The 15,011-nt window shown below is 33.2% G+C and overlaps 1 protein-coding gene across 1 annotated transcript in view; it reads left to right on the top strand.

The window, feature by feature from the left end:
• The first annotated feature begins 1,509 nt into the window (after positions 1-1,509).
• The window catches only part of Atx-1 (Ataxin 1), a 41,181-nt gene continuing 27,679 nt past the window's right edge, over positions 1,510-15,011 (top strand). Inside the window, exon 1 of the mRNA XM_068762384.1 lies at positions 1,510-1,823. The gene's annotated coding sequence lies outside the window, so the exon portion shown is untranslated. The remainder of the gene's footprint in view (positions 1,824-15,011) is intronic.

Consider the following 15,011-nt stretch of genomic DNA (forward strand, 5'->3'; position numbering starts at 1 on the left):
GTGTAACTGTTTATGTATCAAAATACATTCAAAAGGATGAACAGCTTTCTTTCCTCGTAATAATAAAAGAAAACAAGTTTAAATCTTATTGCGCCAAACCGTAACAAATCGATCGATGGCCCTTGCCGAAGAGTTCAACGCGTTGATGTCTTTGAAAATCAACTTGTATTCTAGATATTTTGAGTTCTGGACAATATATACTTTTTTATATCGTAGTATAAAAAACATAATAAGTATTTAAGGTAACAAAGGGCTGAGCCCGTAAACGTTAATCAAGATAAACGGAACATATTTCTTTAACAAAAGAACATGTAATGGTCCTACCATTTGTTCTCAAGGACCCACTCATTCCTTTTTAAAGCTTATCTTAGAAACCGCTTCAGGAATACAATGGAAGGGGGCGGGATTAGGCGCAAGTATTTACAACGCTACTGTAACTATTTCGCTCAACTTACATCCTTCTTAGTGATAGCTTCACTACCATTTAATGCACGTTGGAGATCTTAAAGCTAGATTTACGAACCACGTTAATTTAAGACATCGAAGTATTCTGTAAGCGTTGTTTACACCATTCTAAATAGCATGTTATTTCATTTAAATAAATATTGCATAAACGTGTAACATTATTAATAAGAACATGTCAGTACTTAATACTTAATAAATACTGGCTTCACAATTAATTAATAAATATATGTTTATGCACACATGTATATGTAATATAAACGTATATTAACAGAATTCCATAAATGCGCTACAATATTTTCTAAAATAAACACAATGTTATGAACTACATGGCAAAAAAATTGCTGGTAAAATAAAAAAACAGCATGCATCACATAAAATGTATTTGTAAACGAGCTGTGAACTGGAAAAACCGTTCTATAGAGAGCAACTACTAACCACTCAATTATTATTCAATGTAACAAGACGAGGAATTGAAGCGTGAATCACAGAACCGATTTGAATTGAATGATATGATGATGTAAATCGTTCGCAAGTCACGAAAGGATTTCGCTTATAAAGAATTAAAATAAGGCTAATGGATTCAGTGTTTGTTTCAACGAGTTTGGTGGAAGTCAAATAATTTAAGACTTTCTTATGGACGTTAAATAATTGCATCATAGACGCGGCGAGTGAAGGAGCGGCGCCTCGCCGACGGACGCAGCGGACACGCGGAGCCAAGATTCGGTGGCAACGCTCACACAGGAATTCATTTAGCTTCGAGAAGTGTCCGGTTTCAGTCTGGCACGACGAGCGTTCGTGTTGCATTTAGTATTTATCCATGTGTCGGGTGGGCGCAGGTTCTATCGGTGCGGGGTGAGGTGGATTCGGGCCGCGTTGTATGTGTGGGGGGAGGGAGGTAGACGGGAGGGAGGGGCATACTTACTACGTGATTAATCCGCTCCCCCCGGCCCGCGGGGCTGTCGCGCCGTACTCGCGCCGGGTTTCCTCGTCCCCGCGCCTCACGGCCACTCACTACGCACGGCGCTCCACGTAGTGCCGCCGTCAGTCGCGCTGCGACCCGCGCCGTCGTCGCATCGTGTTCGTGCTGCTCGTCCCCGACGCTGACCTATGATATCATTCATGCTAATCTCCGCCCGTTGATTTTCCTGCCGAGTGACCGCAGTGAGACAGCCGCGATATCGCGTGTGCCGAATGTACTCGGACGTCGCTCGTGTACTTTTCCATCGGATTCCGAGCGCGCCCACGAAACCAGTTCGGAGTGGCGGACGGCGCCTTCGGATGAGATCTCCGAGTGAGCGTCTGTGACCCGCGGCCTGAGATGCTGCGCCCGTGACCGTCTCGCGACAGTGCCACGAAACGTAAGGATCCTCGGACGGTTCGCGTTATATCCCCGGCCACCTTCCTATTTGCATGGCGCATACGAGTGAATTTTATTTTCGTCTGGCGGGTCGGCCGTGTGTGCGGCGGCGGTGTGCGCGGGCCGCGTGTGTGTGCGTTCCGCCCGCCGAGACGGCTATTCCCTGGCCCGCTTTATTTAGGTTGTTTCTGAGTGTGTCGGCAACATCGCCCGCCGCCCGTTCCATATTGTGATCACTACCTGCCAGCTACGTGTCGTTATTACCTAGGGCTGCCAGTGACAGACTACTGTACAAAAACAGGGCGGCTTTCGTGCCAGCTGTTTAATCATTTCCCTCATAAATTCATGTTGTTATACCTTACCATTTATAGTATTATTTTATTTATCAATTTAAACAAACATTATAATTTGTTATTGTTGTTTATAAGTTATATAAGCTTAACTTCAATCTGTAACCTTGATTTTAATAACAAATAATGTTAATGTGTATTTATTTTTTATAACATGATTAATAACAACGTACATATGAAAGGGTGTCTATGATTCGTATTAATAGAATACATGTTCATATCCATTGACACTATTTTACGTAAATAACTAACCTTCGAAACGTCCTTAGTGATTTGTTTGATAAGGAAACCGACAAGTATTCAAATTAGGCAAACAATTGAATGATAATGGCAGGTATTAGCCTACCGACTGCAAAAGTACGCCCAGAAGCATGCATTGACTAAACCACATCGCATGATGCGTTTGACAATCATGATTATTTATAAAAAAGTTCGTCATTCGTTCTTTACGTCATTGCTTCCAAACACAAAAAGCCTAGTTAAATTTTAATAACATCCATTTTTTTTTAAAATAAAACAATATTCTGAGTCTATTATGTTAAATTTTCATGATATTTTCATTACAATGATAATTTTGATATTAATTTCTGAACTGAAAAGAGACAACTCGATGATTTATAAACAGGCCAAACTTGTACAAAACATTGTTTCCAATAATTAATGTGATCAAATTATAACAAGGAAAAGCACAAAGACAATCGTCGGCGCATTCAGTTCGTCGCGATAAACTTCGACCCTAACGTACGCATGCCTAGGGTTACTGTGCTGAATTTTAAAAATGATGGAACCTCTATTTAAACTAGACGATTAAAAAAACGATTTGGCATTTTCCATTAAGTAATCTTTGGAAATATCACAATGTATTACAGCAGTGGGCATAAGTTTTTAACTATGCGTACTGCTGGTATCGTATAAGTTGCCGTATAAATAATAGGTCTGTTATGCGTTGTATAAAAATACATGAAATTTAAAATTAAAAAAAGAACATAAATATCCCGAAGGGTAATCGTATGTAAGAGCATCTGGTTTGCAACTTGCGTCAAAAATAACATATACATAAATAAATCAGACCAAAAATAAAACACTCATTCTTCTTGCCAATGTTAGCCATTTAAATAATGCATGTAAGGCTATGACTTTAGTTATTTGTAGTATACAAGCGTCTAGTAAAATGGGAAGACCACAAAAAATAATTGTTTCTAGAACAAACAAAACAGCATGGTCAACCTACACGCACTTGTTGAGACTTGTATCTTATATTGGCTCACGGTTCATTAGTTGCGGCATTTGTAGAAGACGTTTTGCTTTCATTTTCTTACTCACAGGAAATACCTTTACTCCTACATTTGTGATTAAAATATCTTTTTAGGCGATCCTCAAGAACTGTATTTAACATTTTTTTTAATAAATTGTCATATGATCGACGAACACACGCTATATTAAAAGAATATTCTCAGATTAATATCTGATGTGTAACACAAATGAAAAAGTTTTGAATCGTTCTCTTTTGAAATTTATATTCTCACTAATGTCACACCTGTTTTTTAAAGACCACAACTCATCGTATAACATTGTGCTTTGGAGTGTTATAGTATTTTCAATTTTCAATTTCAATCAAATTTTAATTTCAATAAGAAAATTAATGGTAATCGTCAAAATATCGAAATCATGCAAAGAGTGCAACTAGCAAAAGTCAAAAAATACGAAGAATGCAATTGAGGATTAAAAATATGGATACCGAACTGTCAGATGAATTTATAAAAGGAATATTTTCAGCAAGTACGAAATTAAAATTTTATGTCGGATCACAAAGTTATCAACGTAGCTCGTAGCCCCATCTGCCTCCCACCTCTCTTTTCATGACGCGGAACTTTCCATATGTTAATCCATTACGCCATTCAATATTTGACAGTTTATCGGATTATCGTTTACATCTCATATATAAAATATTTTATGAATCGATAGTACTTGTAAAACCGTATTCATTTTTATGTTATACAATATACAGGTGATTGAAAATAGGTGATAAAATCTTCAAAGGGGTGAAAGTATAACTTATTATCTGACAACAGGAACAATACATTCACCCATTAAAATATTTACCACTATTTCTAATCATCCTATATTAACTTAATTTATATTTCTATTTGTATGCGACAGGCCGGTAACTTCTGTAAGTGTAAAATCGACAAGGACAGATAATAAACAATAATTAACTTGAATATGTAGTAAACCGAATTTAGAAAACGCTTATTCTTACCATATTATCTATACACTTTTCAGGCGATAGACGCCCACAAGGCATTGGCCACATGCAAAGATATCTATATTTACCATAATTGCCACGTTTGGCAGACGGGTTGGCGATTGGGAGAGGTCGCTGATGCTGCCTATCCACTGGAAACTTGTGAACAGTGGCAAACTTACGTAATTAATGCATAAAGTGTAAATTCCATAAGATTGCATCTCGGGAATCGAACCCGTGGTCTATGATCATTACGTTATTTATTATTTTTAGCTTTTGATTTGTGTACATTCAATGATAGCTATACATTCATCCTTTTAAAGCTTTTACACCTATTTCCAATCAAACCATATAAATAACTAAAAAAGACGTAATCTTATCACAGACTTTATGTGTTAGTGGTTTAATGGATTAATTATGTTAACTGTAATTATTCATTACAAGATTTAAATATTAAATGCAAATGCACACGGCAAAGGATTGTTTCCGTAGCCGACTAGTACAGCTTAAACAGTTTTGCTTTGAACTGTGACATAACTTATTGGACATTATTGTGTATTATTCATGGTAAGATTTTAAATTCAAAAGTGACATTCACCGAAGCTTCGTTAGAGATTTGTGTTTCAATATTTTGTGCGGCATACAAAGTACGTATAGTGCTGATAAAATCCCTGCTCGATCTTATTATCTCCTTTTATATAAAACGTCTTGGAACCTGTTTATTTATTACGTAATTTTAATTAAATAACAATAATATTAAATGTTGCTAATTAATTACTTTACGTAGGTACTTAATTATTTCATATAAATACACATTCTCATTCCTATACTTTGCTAATTATAAAGGAAATAATTATTAATTAATTTAAGTTATTTTAACAAATAATTTAGCCTTTAAAAGTCGCATTAATTAATAACACAAAAAAGTATATAGCGGAAGACTAGCTATAAATATTGTTTAGTACCGCGCTGATGACCTCCGACATGGAAAATTATTAATATAATGAAAATTATCAGGATCGTCTGGATGCTTAACCATATCGAGACAACGGAACGAATCGCTACTTAGTCCATCTCGAACCGGTACTCTATTAATGCCTGTATTAAATCATATTATCATTAATATCTAAATAATTAAGTTAAAATGCAATTCTATTCGAATATAGGTAATATATATATATATATATATATATTGTTCACCCATTAAAAACTTTTACCACTATTTCTAATCATCCTGTATTAACTTAATTTATATTTAAATGCGACAGGCCGGTAACTTATATATATATATTTGACTAGACATTTACAGTCATTTCATATATAACAATAACGTAATGGTAATGAAGTAAGAAAAATCGTTTTCAAAATTACTATAAGAAGAAAGATCTCTAAGTATTTTAAAAACTTATGTATCGTATAACTCATAAAATCACTAGAGTTATTTTTATATAAGCTCTTGAGTCTATGTGTCTGTGAATACATCATTAGTTATGTTTTGATAATATTTTCATTCTTATTCATGTACACAAAAGAGATCAATTTTTTAACAGAGAAGAAAACACATAAGGGTAGGGTGGATAAGCTCCTAAACATTTTTGATGTTAGTATCCACGACATCTGTTATTGTAACATGTTACCAGTTCCATATATTAATTTACTTTGTACAAATATGTTCATTCAAAGAACTATTGCAAGGTATTGTTATCAGTTGATAAAATGTTTATTTTTGTGATATCAGGCTTGAAACCGATAAGAATAGATCGACATTGATAGTAAATCGCTAACCCAACACATATATAGTTTCTGTTTATGTAAGTTACAGATAATTCCTTTCGCCTTGTTTGCAGTTTTGAAGTAATCTATATCGAAACATGTTACAAATTGACGTTTGTTTAGGTCTATACGCAATTAAAGGAGTAATTTTAAAAATGCGTCATTAAATTTAGTTTTTGAGATGTATTTAGTTTCAAAAAATAATATTAGTTTACATTAGTTTCGTTGTACAAAGTACAAAATTATATATATTTGCCTTTTGTATAAGGCTGTTTACGCCCCTGGCTTTTTATTAAGCAATTTTATATCTAAACGTTCATAACTCAATAAAACAGAAAATAACATTAAACACCTTTCTAATTAATAATGAAACAAGGCACGATCAATTTTTATTTAGATTTTATGCTTTCGTCACATTGATGTTACCATATACAGTATATCGGTTATACATATACTTATTTGGAAAGCTATTTCTCTGATCTGCGTCGTACGTTTGGAACAATTATCATGTACTAATGGGAAAAACGTAAACATTGTACTTGAAACAAAAAAATATTTATTTCAGTCTACGACAAAACAAAATATTATGTTGGCAAAAAAATTACCATAGATTGAAAATTTACTGAGGACGTTAGTATCTAATCTTTGTTGTTTATGTGTTTTAAGCATACAAGCAATATTAGATAAGTTTTGGAATACAATGGCTTTGTAAATATACACGGTCACGCAATTTATCAATAAGATTACTTCTTGGTCATAACGGCTGTTTGTCGAGATAATTGTGTGCACAGCGTTACTAATTACTCCGAGTCATTTTGATTATATAACATTTATACCACACAAATATCTGCTATTTTTTTTACACTATTTTTACACTAATAATCGTAACAATTATTTAATTGATGTTATTACATCTTTACAATCTATTCCAAATATAAAATTTAGTTTTAGCTGCCCTAAGTAATGGGGCATTGTGACGTAATTCAAATTGGCTTAAATTTTAATTGTAAATTATATATTTTGTACTTTTGTCCAGTGTTACTGTTATTAAAGTGTAAAATAAGTAAAATATGTGTTATGATAAATTAAATAGAGGCTTTATTATGTATAGCTGTGAAGAAAATAAAAAGATGTATTGATTAATATCGATATTTCCGAAACAAATGAAAATGTTAAAAAAACTCACGTGAGTGTGCATTCATCGCACACATGTGGCCTCGGGTTATAACGGTTCGACTGTTATCAAGCATGCTACCGCCTACGTAGCGATATCTGGCTTTATCAGCGGCATTAGGCGCGATAATACTCGCATACCTGTATTTTTCAACTCGCGTATAATTTAACATACATGAATGAACGCTCCGCCCGACAATTGTTTTAAGGTATAAAAACACTTGAAACAATGTCATTAAGTAAATGAATATACTGGAGTGACGCAGTCAGCAGTTTCAACGACAAAACTTGAATGCACAAGAAAAAGTAAACATCAAATATATTGTTTTAGCAATGGAAACTATTAACTTTTATTAATTAAGTATAATAAGTAAAGGCGATACCTCGTTGTCAAAAAAATTTAAAATAAAATATTTTGAGGACATATAAATAAAAATTTCTACTATTAAATCAAGTTGAAGCTAAAAATTAATACAAATTTATTTACGTACACGTATTGTCGTTTTAAGAGTAAATTAAATTACATGATCATTACGCTCGTACAAACAATATGAGGAATGTTCATGAAGCCATTATGGAATTACGGTTCGGAACGTTGACTGACGAACAGCGGGTTGTAAGTTGCAAGATAAAAATAAAATACGATTACATTACGTCGAACATGCGATTCTTTGCAGCAGAACAAGCGTGTAACGTTCTCACGGCCAAAAGAACGGTATCCTATTGCAATGTGTCAACATTGAAAGTTCCGTAGTCGGCAGTTCACTGCTTCATATTACTGCAAATACAGGCGATGTTATCATTTTCCTTTCGACCCCACGCACACTCCGCTACATATTGATGAATACACGTAACCGGAGTGTACTTTAACCTTTGTCTCACATATTCAATTTCTAGCTTACAAAAATTTATTTATTTACTCTTATTACACATTATATACAAAGGTCTTTAATATAAAAAAAATGAAAAATAAATTAGAAGTATAAAAGTGTTGTCAAATGCGGACCGAATAACTATAAAACCAGTAATTACATCTATAAACATATGGTTTTTGACTACAGTCGCAGATACAACATAACATTGACTATTAATTTATAAAAGAACACATGACTATACATGGTCAAGTTCATGGGTTTGGACAAATCATACTCTATCAGACTAGTAATATACCTGAGAAATTCTATTGATTTATTAATTATAATAATGGTCGAAATTTTTGTACGATATAGCATCAGGAATGGTGTCAGTAAACGAACGAAAATAACTGATATAATCCAGCGGACTGGCAAGTTAAAGTGGAAGTAGGCAGACCTCATAGAGCGTAGATCTGATAGCCGCTGGAGTCTCAAGGTTCTGGAGTGGAGAATACAGACCGGCCAGTAGCATGTCCTCCCACAAGGTTATTGGATACACCTGTGGGGGAGGCCTGTATCTAACCATAGATGTGCTAGGACTAAAACGATACCAATGATAAACTCGTAATGCCTAAATTTTGTCTTCAAAAAGTTAACAAAGCCTTTATGGGTATATGGGTGTACGCATACACAATAAAGTTCCGCGAGATATCTCAGACCTCCCTTCTCAGTTTTAAATATAAAATTAAAATTATATTATTAAAAATGTTACTGCAGCGTTCAAGAGTTTTTAGTTGGTCGAAATGTGTGAAATTTGACTTGTTGATTCATTTACATGATTGATATTATAATGTATACAGGGAAAAAATTTTTTTAATCATCATTTAAAAGAGCAGCTGTTGAGTTTCTGTTCGACTCTTCTCAACAGATCAGCGTTCCGGACCGGTGATAGTTTGCTACTTATAGTGTTAAAATAATAGATTCAAAAGCACATGTAAATGCTACTTGAATAAATATGTTTTAAATTTTATTTTTACATTAACATAAAATAAGGTTCCACAGTTTTCAAGTTTTTATAGCTTTATTTCGTGACAGTTAATTCTGCCAAAGAAATGATTAATTTCTAAAGAAGCATAACGAACGAAGCTAGCTGTACGGAACTTAACAATTTTCTAGATCAATTCATATTTATAACTGTGACATTGTTGTTATAAACAATTACAGCTAGAAAGGACACCGTGTTTATCAACTCGGCCCTTAGACAGTAGGATGTTTGTATGACTCTTAGCTTCACTTCGTGTATAGGTTAATCAGACAAATAAACAAACAAATCTGAATCTTATGTCATGCTGTCAAAATTGTTACATAGACGCACAGAGTTTATATGTTTACAAGTAATGTTATGTAAATTACTGTGTGCTTTATTGGTTGCTAATATATTTGTCGCCTTTGATATTTATTATAAAAATATGTTTTTTCAAAATGATAATTATTTCATTTATATATCATACTTAAATATACCGTTAAAACGATACACTGAAAAGCTTTTTGGTGGCTATTAAAGTAAAAAAATTGTTAAGCTACGTATATCCTTTTTGAATATTTTTCAAGACTAATATTACATGTGATAAAATGAAGATTGAACGTATTTATGCACTGTTAACAAAACTAGGAAGAACATTTAGAATTCTAAAAGAATTTTTAAATGTTAATATAGTAAGTAGTACAAATAGCACAAGTGTAAAATAAAGGTTCCAAAAAATAAATTGTTAAAATTTCTTCAATCACTATTCTAGTGACATAAAAACAAACAGGTTGTTTAGAAGTTAGGTAATCCTGTAATAATGAACAATAATAGAATGGCTCTTGTAAACTGTTGCCGGTGAACGATTTCGAGTCTAAATGCTTTATCGCGAATTAAGAATAAGAATTGCTAGGATTAGGTAACAGTTTACATTCACGAGGCAGTCTAATCAATGGACTGCCTCGCCGGTGCGCTCGCGCATGTTACGTCACAGCTTTCGCAGCTATAATGTAGCGAGGTTTGCGAAACATCTTATGCAAGAAGAGTACAATACGCAAATTCGCAGCATGCTTGCTTGCTCTTTTTAATGACTGACTATCGGCAATGATTACTTATTTAAACTGGAATGTTTAAAAAAAGCTTTATTGGTTTATTTTCAATTTTGGCCTGAATATGTTCCAATATCATGTTTCTGTCAACATATTTAACGGTGGCCAATCAAAAATTATTAGTGTGATGTTTTCTATGTAACTACAATGTTATTTTGTTATTATCTGAACAAATATCTAGAAGGATTGACTAAATTCTACCTGACTTACACTTAATCTTATCACAAAGTTCACTTTTAGAGCATAATAGGTTAGGTCAAAGATAACCCAAAAGTTATGCATATTTTTTATTTATATATTATGAATAGAACAAATACTTAGCCATAATTAAATAATGAGAAATTTATTATATATTACATAAATTTAATATGTAAAAGGTTCTAGATTTTTAGAACAACACAATTGTTACGTTTCCTGATAGGTTTTATATTAAATTGATCATTTGTTCAATATTCCTATATACTTTTATTTTTTTGTTTTACTTTAGTTTAGCTAATGTCAATTATTATGGAACCTTAACGTTAACGTTAAGTTATAAAATAACTAATACAATCTTTATAAAAAAAAACTACAGTTATTACAAAAAAGTGCAACCCAATGTAACGTGTTGTTAGTAACGTTAAGAATAAAACAAATAATATAAACAAATGTTTTTTAAATAACACCATATTTTAAATAAGTAATGATTGAAAATAAGTAATAATGTATTAATTTATTCATCTTTTTTCTATGATATAACACAGTTATTGAAAGTGTAATTAATTCTAATATAACAAAAACAAAGTTTTTATTCTCTCTCTTTAATCATTAATTGTTATAATATTTGATAATTACTATATTTCGTCAGATCGTCATCATTTCAGCCCATAGGCGACCACTATAAGCCATAGGCCTCCCCCAAGGATATCTATGGGGTGAAAAATCACAATCGCCACGCTTGGCATTGGTTTTATGTCTTACATTTTTTCATATATCTTGCACATTTTACTTGGCATTATATCTATTCCATTTAATTTATAAAATCTCGGAGTTTTAATGGAAATTGCCTGGGACATTAACATTTTGGTCTGACCGAATTAAAATTTGATATTTATTATTTAATTTTAATGGTTTTTAATTAACCTATCAACTTTCAGTGGACATACGCAAGCTCCTCTAGTTGTTACGACAGTGTGCCGTTAGATAAACTTTAACCTTAGAAAGGTTGCTTCATGGAGTAAATAAGTGGCAAGTGGCAACACATTATCTACTTAACGTAAAGTGCATTGGCGTAATCCGATGCAGATTAGATAAATATCTTTTGATGTACATAATTTTTTTGTAAATTGATCAATGTGTTATGTTTATTATTCTGAAATCATGTGTCATTGTTATGTAACAATTTTTTTGACTCCATAAAAACAATAAATTTACCGACGAAAAGATATTTACGTAAATCATAATGTAATACTTTATACTGTATGGAAAAAAAGACAGACGAGATATAACTAAGTAAAGAAATTTATAGAGATCTCAACTGGAAAAATAGGTTAGTTTTTACCGCTGATAGCTAAAACATGTACGAGAAATGCCCGAAGGACTTGAATAGACAGTCGTCGTCTAAATCAAGTTGAATAATCATAAATTTATTATATTTACTGGAGGACTTATCAATAATCGTAATTTTAAAAAGTTTTGAAATCCACAGTTCATTATTATTATTTCGGCTATAGGACGTCAATTGCAGGTTATAAACGTCCCAATAGCTTTCGTAGATTGGTAGGCAGAAGCATTCAGCGTCGTTCGACGATCTTAGCTTTAAAGTTCACTTGACATATATACGAGTACATTGATAGTTGTCAAGCCCTTTTAAGTACATTGCTTACTATCAAATAAACTCTTGTACGCTTACTTATTTCTTTACATATTAAAACAAATGTTACCTCCTTTTGTTTAGAGATCATTGTTATATCGGTAGCAAGCTCCAGATTTCTTGTACCCCTGTAATCTAAATATATTGGAGACGATCGATATGTCTACTGGACTGCTCGGAACTCTGCATTTAGAATCGTTATATATGTAACTAGGTAATCCGAGTTACATTTATAACTGTGATCATACAGAGAAACCATGCAGACAGGTCGGATATTTAAAGATATATGAATATAACTTACGTGGTACATTGCCAGTTTAGTCTAGAGGCGAGGCCACTCAGTAATGGATTGAAATGTTATCTTTGGTTAATGGCCGACTAACGACGGTTCGGAATAAGCATCAACATTCTACTGAGTGTCCCAATATCGAATGTTTAACCTATACGCTTCTATAATAATAATCTCTCTTTTTTAGCCAAAATTGATAAATAAAGCAAATGATAACCTATATTAATATGCCCTAGATTTGTATTGTGACTATTTTCACGTGACAAATAGAAGATTTATAACATACAAATATTGAAAAATTTGCATTAAGAGTATGATAACATAGTACGTTAATGTATCCCTATATATATATATATATATATATATATATATATATATATATATATATATATATATTAATAACATTTGATAACTGAAAATTAATCCGCAAATTTATGTTTATTTCTTAGAGAATGTTAAATTCATCATCCTCATCATTATATGTTTTAATATCAGCCGATAGATGCCAACTGCAAGGAATAAGCGTCCTCCAAAAATCGCCAAGATGATCGGTCTAGAGCTGCCTGCATTCAGCGACCTTAGCTAAGTTGTCAATCCACTTAGTGGGGAACCAACCCACGCCGCGTCTACCGGTTTATGGCAGCTACTCGAGAACGGTATCAGCCATCGATTGTGTTAAATTAGTCAACAGTAATATTATTCTTACGTATTCAATATGTTCAAGGACCTACGATATACTTTAGAAAATAGTGAAATGTTACCAAAGGGGATAATCTTTTACGGTTTGTTTCGAGAAGCGAGGCGGCGTGGCCTTGCGGCGGTCGAGCGTCGCCCCGCGCCCGCACGTGTATGCGGTGACGTCACGAGCGCACGCACCGTTCAAGTTCAATGTTGCCTATTAATTCCACCGCACCAACCAGCACTAACTATATATATTCGTAAACATTCCTTTTCTAAATATCCAATAGCGAATGTTCTTTTTAATGAACCTCGCCCGTAAAAAATTCTTAGTTCCGCTACATAGTTATAAAATAATATTGAAACACATTGTTATTATTATTTTCTGTAACTATTTTGCGTTTGTTCATTATAAAAACGTAATAATTAATCAATAATCCAATATTTTAGCGTTATAATTTTAATCATCATTTTGGCTACAGGACGTCCACTAGTAATTGGACGTAGGCTCCGCCCAAATATTCCAATAAGACTGGGATGTGTCCTGCATTTAGCATCTTCTGAGGACCAAGTAGTCGTCGACTGTGCACCGTGTTGGCAGACTCACTACTTGCTTGCCAATCCGTAATCTCCAATGTAGAACGCGGTAACTGCCACTTCAACTAGCCAATCCGCTGGGCTTGGTCTGTTTGTTTAGTTTATCTACGGATCTCTTCATATCTAATTCGCATTTAATGCTAAGCATAATCCTCTACATGGCTTCTTGAGTAACCCTAAGTTTGTTTTTTTTGTAATGAAACACAAAGTGGGAGAATAGTTAATTTTAAACCTATTATTATATAGCAACGAAGAAAATCTTTTCATCATAATGAATTGTAATGTTATTAATTCATGTACCAAATTACAATAACAAATTTATTTCCACTACCCTTATGCTTATTTCCTTCCTTAATTGCGGTTATGTATTGTTTTTACGTATTAATATTAATTTAACATTTTGCTACTAGCGTTCTGGTTTTTCTATAGTACAAAGACCTCATCATCATATTTTTAGCCAGGCACTAGGAACTAAGTTAAGGATTGGCCCTCTTAGACGCCTTTATTTAGGAATGTGAAACGCATTTTGAGTAACAGCCCAAGCAGAGGTCACTCAAGTGATCTATGAGCTCGCGGCCGCCCAATCCGGTGATAAAGTAGTAAATAGTGACCCGAGCCGTGGCTCTTATATCCTAAACGACCATGCGCCTTTTACGCCCTGTCCCGCCAAACCCGCAGAATGTGTTAATACTAATAGAGCAAAACGGGCTATCCTTTACAAAAAAATCACACTTAATTTCTAAACTCAAAACATTGTATTTTTCTAGGACAGCCGTACCTAAAAATTAATTTAATTTTTTACATTAATATGCAGTTTCAAAAATATCGACAACGCTTGTTTATAAATAAATGCTGGTTCGTAAAATGGAGCAAAGTTAAAAGCTTGCTCTGTGTAGCAGTGATTTGTTTGATTTATAGTAAAATCTGCAACAAATCAAAGTCCAGGCGATAACTAAATAACATTAACAAACTGTTTATAAAGTTATACAATTTTACCCGAAAAACAATAACAATGACGTTATCTCTTAATTACGAAACTTGTTTACCTGCCGGTTACTGTTTTCTTGTGATAGAGGTGAAAATAGATTAAATTATGAAGCATACCGTTTTGTTAAATATAAATCACGTGATACATTGTTAATCTCTAAATCAGAGGTTCCTAGATTTTTTACTCAAAGATCGTTTAAAAAATTTCTCTATTTGCGGTGGACTCTCTAGATTTCTACCATATTTCCAAAACACGTC

This window comes from Battus philenor, unplaced genomic scaffold (assembly GCF_028537555.1).
Source record: "Battus philenor isolate CCGP_79_NKW_IND1 unplaced genomic scaffold, ilBatPhil1.0.hap1 SCAF_16, whole genome shotgun sequence".
In the NCBI taxonomy this organism is placed as follows: domain Eukaryota; kingdom Metazoa; phylum Arthropoda; class Insecta; order Lepidoptera; family Papilionidae; genus Battus; species Battus philenor.